Raw genomic sequence first — 14382 nt, 5'->3', positions numbered from 1 at the left:
GCTCTTAGCCAAGATGGTCAGAGATGCAACCCCATGCTAATGGCAACCCTACACCTCTGACAGCCAGAAGCCGGGAGGGGAAGACCAGGATGGATCACTCCAAGGGCCCTGTTTTGTATGCCCCCCTGAAGCTCTGGTACTGGTCTCTGTCAGAAAAAGGACACTGGGCTAGCTGGCTCATTAGTCTGACCCAATATGGCCGTTCTCATGTTCCTAAACACTTGCAAGTTCTCCTGCCCCTTACCAGATTCAATGGGTCTCCTTATTCCTTTTTCACATTACGTCAGTCCAGGGCTCTGGATGAAATTGGGAGCCCATTTTGACCAGCCTGTACAGACACAGAATGCTTCGAAAAGCTTACAGGCCTAATAGCAGAGACGGACAAAGGGTGAAAGAAGGGCAGTGCTATTATCCGCATCTTACAGATTAAGGGACGTGCCCAAGGTCACCCAGTGCGTCTGAGGCAGAGGTGGGAACTGAGCCCAGATCTCTCGAGTCCCAGGCCAGTACCTTAAAAGCTGAAGCTGTCAACTTTATGTGCACTTCTGCTTTACACATGACACATATCCTGGCTCACACTAGAATAACTGGCTGAAGCAGCTGTGCTGATGCAGTGACGTTGCTAAAGCAAAGTTCCGGCTGAAGGGTTTGTCTCCATCTTCAATTGCTTTTTATCATCTTCCTGGAAGGTAAATCAGGCTCTCTCCTTTAATACTTCTGAGCTGCAACCCTCAACTTGGCAGCTGAAAATCCAAAGCACAGTTTGTCAATAGCATTTTCTAATCCCATTCACTTCTGGCAGAAGCTGGTCCCTGCAGAATACTCAGGGTGAGTTGCGCATCTGGGAACAAAACCCAAAATTCTTTTTTTTTTCATAATTAAAAATGCATTATTCATCATTGGCGAATGCCTGGCGAGCGTGTGCATGTGTCACTGATGAAACCCCGTTTCTTACACTTCCTCTGGCTTCCTCAGCACAGGTCTGGGTTTTCCATTTTCAAAAAGGGCAATTCTGGCAGCATTCAAGACAGGCTCCACTGCAGGTAAACCGGCAATTGATTTGGTCCATTCCTTCAGAGTCTGAGGGCCTACTTCCTATTAGCGTGTTCAGGTTTATAGTCTTTATAGATTACGCTGTCCTCGGCAATTTCCAATGCACTCTGTGTCAGGGACAAACCAAGCAGTTTGGCTCATAAAAATGACTCACGCTTTCACCCCAACCTTGAGTCGAACCTGAAATCTGAATGGCAGCATTTTACCCTCTTTGTGCACTGATGTGACTGAGTGCACCTGGGGCATAAGAACATAAGAATGACCATATTGGTCAGACCAAAGGTCCATCCAGCCCAGTATCTTGTCTTCTGACAGTGACCAATGCCAGAGGGAGTGAACCTAACATGTAATGATCTAGTGATCTCTCTCCTGCCATCCATCTCCACCCTCTGACAAACAGAGGCTAGGGACACCATTCCTTACCCATCCTGGCTAATAGCCATTAATGGACTTAACCTCCAGGAATTTATCCAGTTCTCTTTTAAACCCTGTTATAGTCCTAGCCTTCACAACCTCCTCAGGCAAGGAGTTCCACAGGTTGACTGTGCGCTGAGTGAAGAAGAACTTCCTTTTATTTGTTTTAAACCTGCTACCCATTAATTTCATTTGGTGGCCCCTAGTTCTTACATTATGGGAACAAATAAATAACTTTTCCTTATTCACTTTCTCCACACCACTCATGATTTTATAGACCTCTATCATATCCCCCCTTAGTCTCCTCTTTTCCAAGCTGAAAAGTTCTAGCTTCTTTAATCTCTCCTCATATGGGGCCCGTTCCAACCCCCTAATCCTTTAAATTGCCCTTTTCTGAACCTTTTCTAATGCCAGTATATCTTTTTTGAGATGAGGGAACCACATCTGTATGCAGTATTCAAGATGTGGGCGTACCATGGATTTATATAAGGGCAATAAAATATTCTCTAACATCCCATTTGCTTTTTTGACTGCCTCTGTAGGGCCTTTCACATGGCATAGTCCCATCCATGGTGTCTCGTTTACAGACCCAAGATCTGGTGAAATTTGCTCTGTGAGGCAGAAGGTTCAGGAGGATGTTTCAGCAGACGGATAGGTGTTTGCTGTGTCTGGGGATCACTTCCCAGCCACTTGGAGTGTAGTCACTGTTGGGTGGACTGCACGATGTACTGGTACCTGCCAGCCCACCCATTGCTTTAGCACAAGAATCATGGAATCATAGGACTGGAAGGGACCTCGAGAGGTCATCTAGTCCAGTCCCCTGAATTCAAGGCAGGACTAAGTATTATCTAGACCATCCCTGGCAGGTGTTTCTCCAATCTGCTCTTAAAAATCTCCAGTGATGGAGATTCCACAACCTCCCTAGGCAAATTTATTTCAGTGCTTAACCACCGTGAGTTAGGAAGTTTTTCCTAAGGTCCAACCTAAACCTCGCTTGCTGCAATTTAAGCCCATTGCTTCTTGTCCTAGCCTCAGAGGTTAAGGAAAACAATTTTTCTCCCTCCTTCTTGTAACAACCTTCTATGTACTTGAAAAAACTGTTACCATGTCCCCTCTCAGTCTTCTCTTTTCCCGACTAAACAAACCCATTTTTTTCAATCTTCCCTCATAGGTCATGTTTTCTAGACCTTTAATCATTTTTGTTGCTCTTCTCTGGACTTTCTCCAATTTGTCAACATCCTTCCTGAAATGTGGTGCCCAGAACTGGACACAATACTCCAGCTGAGGCCTAATCAGTGCGGAGTAGAGCGGAAGAATTACTTCTCGTATCTTGCTTACAACACTTCTGTCTAATACATCCCAGAATGATATTCGCTTTTTTTGCAACAGCGTTACACTGTTGACTCATATTTAGCTTGTGGTCTTCTATGATCCCCAGATCCCTTTTTGCAGTACTCCTTCCTGGGCAGTCATTTCCCATTTTGTGTTCTACTTCCCCGATTCCTTGAGTCTATGCCATCTTCTTAGAAAGTTTGAGATGCAAGTCAGTTCCCCCTGAGATATGCCTTGGCCATCTTCCACAGAGCTAGCTGAATGTCTACTCACTCACTTCTACCCCTGTACAAAGTGCCATGGAGTCACTAAAAACCATGACTTGTCAGACCCTTCTGTTTGTCTATTGCAGGGATTTCTGTAGCGTCCACCATCATAGTATCTGAGAGCTGTTTTCCATTTGGTCTGAATGCTGGCCCCTTAGATGGAGCAGCGCTCCCTGCCCAGATGCTGGGATATGACCTCGCCAGTGCTGACTCCAGAGAAGGGTGGTTGCAAATAAAAGTGAGGCTCCGCATTGGGAAATGGCAGGAGCTGTTTTGGTTTTTTTTCAGAACAAGTGAGAAAGCAGCTGGGCAAGTTTCTGGTCAGTAATAATAATACAGAATCCCAGGGGAGCCCCATGACTTGACTCCAAGTTGCAGTATCAGAACAGGACACGGGGCCATCTGAGAAGCCTGTGCCCGTGCCATGATCCGTCAGGGCACTGATGTGTTCTGCCCCACAGTGCAGTGCCCGGCTAACCACCCTTGGCTGCAGAAACACCAGTGATCTCAGAAGCAGTCACGCTCCCTCAGTCAGCAAAAGGCAAGTGGAGTGGACATGAGCAGGTCTGTTATCATCCAACCAGCAGAAGGTGGTAACAGCCAGATCTACCGGAGCCTATGAACATTTCTCATCGAGGATTGGCGTCCCATCCCTTATCCCTTGGCCAAGCGCTCTTTTCTTCTCTTTATAACTTATTTTAAAATGCAATGATGTGCACAGGGAAAGGAGAAAGGTGCCCAGAGAGAGAGGCGTCTATCACTGAGTGTCCCCCTCGACTTTACAGCTGCGGCTCGGTGCTGATGCATGCCTTAGACCTCGGGCTTTATTTGCTGGAGGGGACATCACAGCATATGGAACAGCAGCAGAACCATGTGGCGGAGTAGCCTGTCCCGTCTCCTCTGACACTAGCCCATGTCCCTTTCTTACAAGCAGTGGCCTAGAAAATGACATGCCATGAAGGGCTGTTCATCACCAGGGCATGCGTTTTTTTAGAGCAAATGCATATCAGCTTCATTACAGCTTATTCTGGCGGGTTAATTGACCCTGGTTGCCTGACCCAGCTCAGACAAAACACTGTGCTCCATAAATCAGAATAAAATGTCCAATTCTTCCAAGGTATTTCCAGATCAAGATGGCGCCTGGGGCACCTGCCTTCCCCTTACACCTGTCTGGATAGATACACCAGGATTGCGTTTCCTTTCTGATCACTGGGCATTTTTAAGGTCTCTGGACCCCTGCCAGTTTCTGGAGGCCAGGGACTTGAAGTCAAATCCTGCCCTGATTCACACCAAGTGCAACTTTCAGTTCCGTACAAGAAAGTGAGACATGCATCCCTACAGGTTTCCAGGGAAAGTCTGACATCATGTCCTCCGGACTTTGGTCTATGCAAACCCTGTATCATGTACTCAAGAGGCCACTGAATCAATGTTTTCTTACCCACATTAATTTTTGATCTTTGCCAACAGTGTCAAAGGAGGAGAGAATGTACGGGCATCATGCCATATATGATAGCAAATAATGACTTTTGAAAATACAAAGGAAACTCAAAACCAAAGGCTCTGGTTTTGCTCTTGACTACATTTGTATCAATTGGGAGTAAATCCCCTATAGCGGGTTGAAAATTTTTCACCAAAACATCTTTTTGAAGGAAAACGGCCTTTCCAACCGAAAGAGAATTTCTATTGAAAGAGTCCATTTTTGTCAATAATTTTCAGATTTTTGTAAAAACAAACCAACAAACCAAACCAACAAACCAAAACCAACAAACAAAACTGAAAATTTTAGGGTTTATTTTGACAAAAATCTAAAAGATGTTGAAGAAAAATGGCAAAAAAGTCATTTTTGTTGGAACTTTTTGGCTGGAAAATAATAATTTGCTAATCCTCACTAAAATCCACTGAATTCAATGAAATTACATTAATAGAAGAGAGATCAGACCCAAATCTGTGTATGGAGAGGAAGAGGAAGGTCCTTCGGTGACAATGACTGGCACAAAAGTGAAACCAACCACTTAAGTTTTACTGTTCATAGTGAGAGAAAACCAGAAAGAAAACAAAGAGATGGTGAAGAGTAAATACGATAGTTAAAAGTATTCTCTTATAATGAGCTGAGGTGACGTTTGTAACACAGGTGATTAATTTTTTTAAGTTATATGATTTCCAGCTGGACACAATCCTTTTAAAAATATCATTTGAGTTATAGAAAAAACATATTTTAAAGATCAATACCATAATGAGTCTGAGATTTACTGTTGCCATCAGTAAAGGGAAGGGGATAAGCTCCCTCTAAAGTTCCCCTAGGGTTAGATTAGACTGTCTGCAAAGGAATTTAATTGATTCTTTCAGCTAAAACCTTTTCATCTGCACAGACAAGCTGAAGGATTAATTCTGTATAATGTGACACGGGACATTTGCATACAACTCTCAAGTATAGATGCCTCCCTGTTGGGCTTTGATTTGTTTTCTTTCCAAGGGAAATTCTGGATCTGGCTTCCATCAACAAAATTAATTCATTCTTTTTCTCTACGTTGGGGCGGGGAGAGGGGTTGTTGCAGTTTTCAGATAACTGACTCGTGTAGGAAGCAGACTTGTGTCTGTGCACTGCCCCTTGGGGCAGATTGCTTTCAGCATTTTCAGAATGTGCAAATCCAAGGAGCCCCGTTTGGGTGCAACGGGATGTCTAGCAGCCACAAATAATCTTCCAACTTCCTGGTGTGCCTGCAGCTGCCATAGGGGGACATCATCTGCATGGGCTGTCCAGCAGCTGAACACAGAGGCACATGCCCAGTGAACAGCACATAGAGTTCAGGTGCTGGGCTTCAGCAGGACCCACGCCCTGACCTACTCAGCTGCAGGAAGGGCTACTGTGAGGCAGGGCTTTAAAGGTGGCGTTTGGGGGACGGGAGAAGAAGGGACAGGGCCCAGCCTTTGGGGCCGGAGACACGGCTGCACATTGCCTTCCTCCAGCGTCAGAGCACCACAAATATAAAGGCTGTTCAGACTCTGGCCCTTTGCTCCCCAAATGCAGCGTTGGAAATGTAACCAGTGAAGCTGGGTTTGGCCATTTGCGTTTGTGACTTGCCCTAAAGCTCCTGGGGTTCTAGCCTCCTTGGGACCAGGGAAACCTGCCAAGAGCTCCACGCGAAGAGATGCGTGCTGGGAGCCATTTCCAGCACAAAATAACAATAACCACTCTCACTAGTCCTAGAAAACCTCTGCACAACGCCGCACCTTCCTGAGCGCCGTCTACCGTGAAGAAGGGAGCGCAGACACTAAAGAAGCTGCCCCTAGTAGCAGCTCCTCCGCTGGGCTATGTGCATGGTGACGAGGGGAGGCGATTTGGTCGAGCGGACTGAGCACGACTGGGGGAGCGAAGAACTGCCGCAAACGCACACAGGCCCAGCACAAGATGACAGGTTCCGGAGAGACTTCTGCTAGTGCCTTCCTCCAAATTCTGTGTGAAAGAAGTAGTTTTCCTTCTGAGAAGGCTAGTTATCTCATGGTGCTAGGGTGACCAGACAGCAAGTGTGAAAAATCGGGACAGGGGGTGGGGGTAATAGGAGCCTATGTAAGAAAAGGACCCCAAAATCGGGATTGTCCCTATAAAATTGGGACATCTGGTCACCCTACATGGTGCCATTACAAACACTGGGAGCCTCAAAACCCCTTTGGGAGGCGAAGCACCATATTAGAGGTGAGGAAACTGCGGCACAGAGAAGAAGGGACATGCTCAAGGCCACTCCTCCGGCAGTGGCAGAGTTGGGGAAAGAAACACATGGCCTGCCTGCTCCAAGCACGACCCCATGCATTTCCTGGGATAGTGTCAATTAACTGCCCCTTCTGACGAGCAGCTGTGTAGTTTCCATCTCGCCTCCGAAATAGGGGCCTGGATAGTTTATAAATTAGGCCCATCAGCGTTTCGAAATGCCTGTTTGGCCAGCAAGAGAATCGTCTGTGGGAATAAACCAGGAGTGTCAAATAATAAATTCCTGAGTCTGGCTCTAAAGGTTGCAGCGCATGATGAATTATTCAGTCTGCTGTGAGGTTAGTTGTTAGCTTTCTGTTTCTCTTGCCTTGATGGCTTCGTGGACAGACTGATAGATGAAGTCGCTAAAACACATGGAGGCCAGCAAGAAAATTCAGCCTCATAACTTGCTGACACAGGGGCTGTGTTGTTGTGGCAGTAGCATGGGCTTCAGTCTGCCCGAGCCACCTGGATCTGCCCCTGCTTTCACAGGCACTGATGGTGCAAATGCTCTCGTCCTTACATACAGGGCTTGTCATTCGGGGTTGAGCAAAAGTTGTGAATGTGGACTACATCACGCACCCCCTGCTACGCAGAGAGTGCCTGACTGTCATTAGCCAAGTGTGGGGGGCGCCTCACAGCCCCAGTGTCAGAAAAGGGCCTGCCCCAAAGAGCCTGCTGCATTCTTAAGAGAGGAAATGGGCTAGAGCAGACAAAGCTTCCTTCCCATTTCGAATGCGACCCTCATCGTTGTATCCGGCTGCCTGTTAGAGAGAAAGGTTCGTCTTATGGCTGAGGCTTTGGACTGGGACTCCGGAGAACTAGGTTTAATTTCTGGTTCTGCCACAGATTCCTTGGGCAAGTCCCTCAATTTATCTGTGCCTCGATTTCCCCTCTGTGAAATACTTTGCTATCAAGAGCCCTGATCTACAGGCTGCTGCAATCAATGGGAATTTTTCCACTGACCTCACTGGACACTGGATCAGATGCTGTGGATGGAAGCTGTTTGGGGCAGGGCCTGTCTCTTACTGTGTCTTTGTACAGCACCTAGCACAGTGGGTCTCTGATTTCTCTGGGGGCTACTGTTACCCACCCAAATCTGGGGCAGTGGTAGGGTGACCAGATGTCCCGATTTTATAGGGACAGTCCTGATTTTTGGGTCTTTTTCTTATATGGGCTCCTATTACCCCTCACCCCCCGTCCCAATTTTTCACACTTGCCGTCTGGTCACCCTAGGCAGTGGCTGTCTGGTACATTGACCATTTGACTTCCAATTGCCTCTTCTAAAGTGTGCAGCCAGTGCCTGGGGCAGAGCAGGGACTTGAACCAGGGTCTCTCAAGTTCTAATGCTCTAACCACTGGGAAATCCTTCCTCTCTACAGCGTCCTGCGGTTCCTAAACTCACCCAACCGTTTTCCTGACCCTAACATGTCACTCTCTCTGCTCCTCTCTCATCCTGCTCCCACCCTGCAGCAAGCCCTCCTAACTGCCTGCCTTTATGAATTGCTCTTCAGACACCTTCAAAGAGGTTGTTTCTGAGTGTTTGCTGACTGTTGCCAGCTCATTTCTGCAGTTTTCCATTTGGAGGAGGCCTGCCGCAAACTCTCTCTGCTGTGTGTGGAACCCATTAGGATACAAACCCCCCTGCCACAGTTCCCTAGGTAACAATTAAGAGGCAGCTAATGGAATGTTGTGGTAGTTGCTCACCACTTACAGCTGTGAGCTCTGAGTTTCCCCATTCTCTCTCCTGATATTGCCAAGGGAGTAAGACAAGCTAGAATGTGAGAGAGGCAGCCTGACACACCCCACCCTGTTAGCAGGTGTTGATCCTCTGAGGGTTCTGCTGACTTATTTGGACATAAAGGCAGGAGGACAGCTCTCTGGAGAGAGAAGATCTAGGGTGTGGGCTGAGCAGTGCAGGGGGAGGAACCTGCATTGGGGGAGAAGGTTTGAGCTGAGCTTTATGGTGTTCAGCTGTTTAGGCCGATCCTAGGAAGGAGTGAGAGAAGTGAGTCTGGGTTCTGCGTAGCATGTTGACTGTATTTGATAGGATAGCAGGTGGCACCTGATCACCTGTTCCCATCCTCCCACTGGTTTTCCTGTTCATGCACTGCTGGGCTTGGGTGGGCCCAGAAGCGCTGAAATGCCATAGGATGAATCTGGTGGGGGAGCAAGCTTCAGTGGGCAGCACACAGGCCTCTGAGTCAGGAGATCCAGGTTCTACTCTCTGCCCTGCCATTAACAGCAGGCAAGACACATTCCCTTCTTGTGCCTCAGTTCCCCTTCTATAATGATTACCCTCCTCAGCAAAGGGCTTTGAGATCTAAGGATACAGCGTAACCTCTGGTGTTGTCAGAAACAAAATGCACTTAGATATCAAACAGTCATTGAGACGTCCAGTTTCAGAAAACCACCCAAACTTGTAGGTGTTTATCAGATCTAGGCCTCTCAAGACTCGCTCAGTGCTAAACACGAGCTGTTGCTCCATGTTCCTTGGAGGGATCCCAAACCTGCCAGGGGTTGAGCCCTGTCCAGCTCCACTGAAATCCAAGGACTGATGACTAAAAGGAAGGAGAAGTATCTCGACTAGTGGCCTCTGGTGTGCATGCTGTAAAACTCAGAGGATCCCTTGCAAAGAAACTTCATTTGGGTTAAATTGACACGTTGAAAACTTAGAGCTCAATTTTTTCCTGTGATCCTATCACAAAAATTAAACCCATCAGTTGTGGCTTATACCCTTTAAACATCCTGGTAAATGTGCAATTACCAGAGCCACCTGACAGCTTTGGGAAAGTGACCACCAGGGAGTTTGAACCTCCCAAATTCCGGTAATAAACTCGTTTCTTCCTTATGGAATAAAAAAAAATCATTTTTTTCTCTGCAATTAATTTCTGGGCAATCGCTTTCTATTACAGGCCTCATTTTAAATGTCACTTGGGCTGAAGGGGAGAGGCGAGGCAGAGAGTCCACTGTGCCGGCATGAGGTTCCGCACAGAAGGGCATTTTATAGGTCAGGCGATGCTTATTAAGTTTGCAGACAAAGATCCAATCCCATTTCTCATCATTAGCATCATCTATTAGCGAGTCGCATCAAGACATCATAGCTGCAGTCATGCAGGGGAAGAGTAATTGCCAGGTCTTGTACGCTGAACTACCCAAATTAGTTCTGCCCTGTGCTCCAAAAAAAAGAAAGGGGGGGGGGGGAAGGAAAGAAATCTTGGAGCAAGTGCAATAGATTGCTGATCCCGCTCTATGTGTTAGCATTTGTGGCTGTTCTTCATGAAAGCGTCCAGTGCTGCTGTGAGCAGAAAATTGCTCCTTGGAGAAACAAAATCTTGGTCTAGGTGGGTTGGAGCACAAGACTAGGAACCCTGGGGGCTACTCCTGGAGGTGTCACTGGCTCTCTGAGTGCTCCTGTGCAAGGCGCTCAACCTCACCATGCTCCAGTCCCCCCACAGGAAATGGGGCTCTGCATGCTGGCCTCACTGGAATTAATGATTGCCCCCTTCCCCATTCCTCACTGTGCGACATAGGTTGTGAGTCCCTCAGGGTAGAGCGGGGGGGCTGGGCAACTCTTAGACATGATACCACTCCAGGTCTGTTGGCCAGGGGTGTGACGTTTTGGCAGACGTAGTGAAAGCCCTACACGGACACAGTGACACTGGTACCACAGTGACATGGGCACAGCCTCTTTGGCTTCCCGAAGCCGCTACGCCGGTAAGAGGAACATTTGTACTGATCTCACTGTGTCTGCGTTAGGCAGGGCGATGCCCCTTCATCTGTAGCCGTAGTGTGAAAGCAGCACAGATTTCTGGTGTAGACAAAGCCTCAGCCTCCGGCCTGGGCCACACAGCACCTGGCGCGACGGAGATAATGCATTAACGATAAGGGGCTTTGAAATCCTCTGACGAAAGGCGCTATAGAAGTGCATGTGGCTGTTGCCTTCTATGGGGCGGTGAGAATGCTAAGGGTTCATGGCAGGGTGTGTCGCATCTGAACCAAAACCCTGGATCCTGACAACTCCAAATCCAAGCCTACTATCCCTGTTATAATGGGCTGAACCTCGGGGTATCCGCGACTGTGCTGGTAACAGCCTATGAACTGATCCTCCGGCATATCTCAGGCCTGTTTGTTCAAGAGCATTTAAATGAAAGAGACATTGACCAAGAACCCTGCATCTTAACTACTGTCTTGGCTGGTCAAAAGGTGGAGTGCAGCAGCCAGGCGTGGCTGTGTTTTCCCTTGTGATACTCTCCCGCTGTGCGTCACAGTTCAGGGCTGGCGTTAATTAAGTTCTTAGAAGAGCAGCCGATGCCTCCTGTGCGAAGATCAGCATGCGAAGCCTTCAGGGGTTGTCAACAGGTTAAAAATAACACAACAACAGGATGGACTTGGCTCTTCAGTGTGGGCCAAGTCCCCCCTTTCTTGGGGACACTGATTTCACAGGGAGCTTTACCTGAATAAGAACCGAGTAAAATCGGAGCCAGGGCCTCAGGATTTGGAAGACTAACACGAGTAATAATACTGAGCAATGGTTGCCACAGTGATGACACAGTGAATTGCCACTTCGGGGGCATATGGACTCCTAGGCTGCTTCGTTTCCCTGCAACCACCCCTAGTGATGAAAAATGCCCTCCTTTGAGCAGGCAGAATTCCCTCTACCTCACCGATTCCCCCCACCTACCCAAGTGGTGTCAGTAGCTCTTGGCAAGCTCTAGCCCTGGGTTTGCAAAGCAGCAGGATGCTCCTCATGGGATTATCCTTCTAATGCACCTGCTCCTTCCTGAGAAGGGGAAACGGAGGCACGTCCTCACCTATGCCTGTTTTGTAAGTTATTGGAGGGGGTCCCAGCCATTGTGTGCTTGGGCTGTTTTCAATAGAAAGACCTTTCTGAGCTGCTCCCCCCCTGCAGGAAGAAGCACGCTGGGGCTGTTGTGGCCCCCTAGAATGAAATGTGCATGGCAGCCAGCCAGAAGACGACGGTGACGTTCCGGAGTATCAGGCGGTTGATCCAGCGCCCACTGTGGGCAACGGAAGCGCTCCCAGTGACGCTAACCGGCATCAGCTCACCCACCCTTATTCCCTGGGGCTCATGCCGCTAAAAACAAATAACAGGAAGGGAGATGAGAGGCTTCATCCATAGCATTAGAGAAAACAGCTCACGGCCAATGGATCAAGACCATCTCCATTGTTTTATTGTGATTCTCTGTTGATTGGAACCTTAATCAGCAGTTGAACAAATTATTCCAGCTCCCTCCCAGCCACAAAGTCTAATTGCTGATTGCTGGGTAAAGGAAAAGCAAGTGGTCGGTGGCACCTCCTGTTATGGGAAAGTATCAAACCAGGGGATTATTGCATTGCGTGAAAACCAAAGAGAGAGAGAGAGAGAGAGAGAATGTGTGTACATGGTTTTCAGTCATCTCCCTATATCGGTGTTTGTATATATGTGGGTATGAGGGAAAGAGAAGAAGCAGTCTTCAGCCACGGTACAGTGAAAGTTGTCTATGAAAACAGCACAACCTATTGATTCCCAGGTGACTTCTGAAGTGCAGTGTAAAGGATAAGCACATATTAAGCTTCAGCAATTTTGCAGACAACACAAGCCATTAAAGGGAGATCAGTATCATAATTCACACACAACCAAGCAGTGTTAAAATAATGGCTCTGGACTGAGCCACTTGAAAGGCAGGAGATTCGCAGGCAAAGAAGAAAATTGTTCCTTAAACTACCCCATCTTGCATCCATTTTTTTGTCAGGCTGATCCTTGCCCTGGATAAATTTGGAGGAGACAGCAGCTCTGTGCTATGTTGGTTATGAAATAGGGAAAAAATTTCCTGTGAGAGACTAGAAATCTAATCTGCACCCTAGAGAAATGATTTTTGGATAGAGCTGTCTGCCTTTGAAAGAATTACCATATACCAGGCCAATTATTCAAATCTGATCTGCTACCTTATAGATCTGATTAATGTAAAAATACCTGATTCTGGCTTGGGCTTTCATAGTATAATTGTCTATTCTGAATTCCTCTATTATACTGTCGTTAGGGTGAAAATGTTTGAGGCACCTTAACGATCGAGGCCCCAGCCAGCCCCCCACAAAGAAATATTATATATGGCTTTTTGAAAGTGAATAGATGATTTGACTTCTTTTTGCAGCTTGTTTGTTTCAGGGAAGGCTTGCTTCTGTCTTGTGTAACTTGGCAGGATAGCCAGAGGCTTGTGCAATGGGATTTTGTCAACTGAATGACTAGAGCAGGGACCTGGGAAATGGGACTCCTGGGTTCTGGGCCACGGTCTAGCACTGACGCACCATGAGGCATTGGAGAAGTCACTTAGGCCCAAATTTTCAAAATATCTGGATCCCCAACTTTAGACACCTACCATAGAAGCTAATTGTAGGTGCTGAGTTTTGAGAACTCCAATGAAAGCCGAGAGCTGCATGTGCTTAGTACCTCTGAAAATCAGGCCCTGGATATTTACACTTGGGCAGCCAACATGGAGGTGTTAAAAGCTGCGCAGCGAGGAAGCCAGTTTGCAGTGTAACAACAACTTTATTGAACCTACCTATTTATGAGCAATCTCCTGTTCCTATATGCCAATAGATGGCATTCTTCATATGTACAACTATCTCTATGTCCATGCACAAATGCACACACATATTCTACTTTTTATCCAGAACTCTTGCACGAAAGCTTATGCTTAAATAAATTTGTTAGTCTCTAAGGTGCCACAAGTCCTCCTTTTCTTTTTGCGGATACAGACTAACACGGCTGCTACTCTGAAACCTGACAAAATTTGAGTTTATTTTTTTAAATCTGGGCCTTAATCTTTCTGGCTTCAGTTTCTGTCTCTGTAAAATGGGCCTTTCGACATTTTCATGTTGCCCAGCCTTTGGGAAGGACCCTTGAATGAAAGGTTCAAAGAGGCATTAGGATTTTATACTTGCCTATCCTCTGATATGGTAGACTGTCAAATAACATCACAGATGAGAAGACCAAAGATGAATGTCATGCTGTACAGTTGTAGAATGTACTCTGAGAGCTGCCAGCCATAAAAAGTGCCTGAGGAAAAAGGTTTATGATAATAAATTCCTGTAACAAAAGACTTAGTGATACATCAAATCTCTGAATATTTATGGGCAATTGTTACATGGGTTTTCTACAGATTCATAGGGATGTCCCAAGGTGGAAAAGTAATTTTATATTCACCATTAATCTTGCACAACAAAACACATGGAGGGGACCCTGTTGGGAATTCACATTAATTGATTGTGGCATTAGAAATGAATCCATGAGTCATTAGAAAGGAGCTGAAATCTGTTGTGCTTGTATTCTCATTTTGTTCTTTTGTTTTACCACATGGTCGGCCAACAATATGAAGCCATGTACGGAGGCAGCATTCTCTGTCCCTTGAAACTTGAACTCTTGCCTAAAGCGTCATCAGCGGAACAGAGTATTCAGAAGGGCCTAGACAGGAATCGGATAGAAGGTTAAGAGGGTTGTGTTATATTGAAAAAGAAGTCTGATGGGCAGGCTAGCCGTCTGCTATGTAAATGGACTATAGAGAGAGAGAA

Source organism: Lepidochelys kempii, chromosome 15 (genome assembly GCF_965140285.1).
Source record: "Lepidochelys kempii isolate rLepKem1 chromosome 15, rLepKem1.hap1, whole genome shotgun sequence".
NCBI classification, from domain to species: domain Eukaryota; kingdom Metazoa; phylum Chordata; order Testudines; family Cheloniidae; genus Lepidochelys; species Lepidochelys kempii.
This window is presented reverse-complemented; position numbering follows the sequence as displayed.